Source organism: Triticum dicoccoides, chromosome 7A (assembly GCF_002162155.2).
Source record: "Triticum dicoccoides isolate Atlit2015 ecotype Zavitan chromosome 7A, WEW_v2.0, whole genome shotgun sequence".
In the NCBI taxonomy this organism is placed as follows: domain Eukaryota; kingdom Viridiplantae; phylum Streptophyta; class Magnoliopsida; order Poales; family Poaceae; genus Triticum; species Triticum dicoccoides.
The window spans coordinates 484692880-484695144 of record NC_041392.1 but is presented as its reverse complement, the minus strand read 5'-3'; positions in this window follow the sequence as shown (position 1 = coordinate 484695144).

Sequence of the window (2265 nt, the reverse complement as noted above, 5' to 3'; positions counted from 1 at the left end):
GGCGGAGAGCGTCGTCGAACTTGGCGTTCTTCGGACTTGCTGGTCTCGTCGAAACCAAGGGGTACTTGGTACAATCCGCGTAGTCGTGCACTTGTCGTCGAGGGACTTGATGGTCTTGACAAAACGAAGGGGTACTCGGCAAAACCCTGTTCTTCGGAGGTCGACGGTGGTGGTTCCCGTATCAACACGGTGTGGTTGTACTTGACGGGTCCGATCTTGGCGTGCGGACGAAGGATCACCGAAACATGGGGGTGCAAGTGGTGCCGAGGTGGACTTTTGCAGCGATCATGAAGAGCCTCGGGGCTGCATCTCGGCAGTCCAACGACAAGAAGTAGTCACGGCGAGGTACACGGGTCGTTGAAGGATCTCTGCGGTCAAAACAAGAGGCAACAGGGGCAGCGCTGGAGAGGAAACAGGAGCATGGAGAGGTGGATGAGCTTCTGCGGGTGCTCGCCGTAGGCGAACGACGGCAAGGCAGGGCATCGACCCACTGGATCGAGGGGCATGTGACCATGGCAAGGAGCGCGAGGAAGAAGCCCAGGGAGTGGGGCTTCGAGGCGAGGAGGAGGCCATGGCAGGAGACGCGGCGCAGAGCAGCAGCCTGCTGCTGGTCGCCGGCGCAGACGAGGCAAGGGGGGGCGGAGCGTCATGGCTGAGGGAGCAGAGGGGGAGGACGAGCCGGGCATGCTGGTGGCCCCGTGGGCGCGACAGCGGCGAGGAGGCCGACGGGGCTCTGGCCTGGATCCCTGGATCGAAGGAGGAGGGAGGCTGAGCGAGGCAGCAGTGCGCGTTGCCTCTGGCAGCGCGAGGGAGAGGGCACGAGAAGGAGGGATCGAGGGGAGATGGGATCGGGTAGATGGTGGGTTCGAGTGCCGTGCCTCCTCTCCTGGCGGCGCGAGGGAGGGATCGAGAGAAGGAGAGGTGCGCGAGGGATTGGGCTAAGGTAGAGCTAGGGTTAGGGGGAGGTGGCCTTGGGGTCGGCCCAGGTGGGCAGGGGCGCGGCTGGGCCTAGAGATGGCCTAAAGGCCGGCCTGCTGGGCTCTCTCACACTACTAAAAGAAAAGAGGAAAAAAACAGAGATTAAGAAAGAAAAGAAAGAGGGGTTAGGGAAAGAAGTTGGACACGCAGATAAACTTTACAGACTCATAAAAATGTGCACGGTCCATGAAAATTAGGGGAGACATGATTGAAAGATGTCATTCAAACACATTTGAATTTAATTCAAATGGGTTTGAACTAGGGCTTGGTTATAGAAGTGTCCAAAAATGTTGAGAATTTAGGTGGAGCTCCAAAAAATTAAGAAAAGACATAAGGCAAGGTTAGAGAGTCAACACTTGAAGAAGAAAAGGCCAAGGGAATTATTTTGCACGTGTGTTATGATGATTCCAAATTAATGGAATATAGCTCCCTAAAAATATTGGGAGGATATGTTATAAAGAGAAACCACCATGTGATTTCCCTCGATTTAAATGGACCGAAGATCATGCAATTATGAGATGATGGCATGATGACATGATGCAATGCAAAAAATATAAAAGGGCAGGCACAAAAGAAACGCACGGCGAAACCCAGAACATATGGAAGTCTTCTCGAGCATCGTTCTCAGGGTGTCACAACTGTCACCTACAACTGTCTGGGTCGCCGCTTGGAAGAGTTGCATGGCTTCCCTTGGAACAGGGAAAGTGAACTCAGACCAGGGTGTAACACCCCAGGCGTAATGATGCTACAGTAACCCTGGGGTTAAGTTAATCATTTTGCTAAACAAGTGTTTGATCACCCTTGGTTCTCTCTCATTTCAGATTCCAGTTGAATTCAATTTGAATTTATGTGTGAAATTCAAAAATGCTCAGACATGAAATCTAAAATGTTGGTCATGTGGCAAATAATCCCTAACTAATTTTGGTGGTGGAACCAACCTTTTATAAAGTGTTTAAATACCCTTTAATAAGGAAAACAGAAAAGGTTTTTTGTTTAAAAAAATAAGAAAAGGGGAAAGGCCCCGCCCCTCACTGGGCCTTCGGCCCAAGTAACCCCCAGGCCGGCCCAGCCGCGCCTACCTAACCCCCCACTGCCTCGCTAACCCTAACCCGGTCACCCCGTTCCCCCACTCCCTCCCACGTTTTCCCTCGCTCCTCTGCCCCCCGTCCTTATCCAGATCGAGGGCAGCAACCCCGGCGACCGCGCCCCGCGTCCTCCCCCACGACGCCGGCGCCCGTTCCCGGCACTGCCCCGCCTCGCCCCCGACACCCGCGGCGCCCCGAGGCC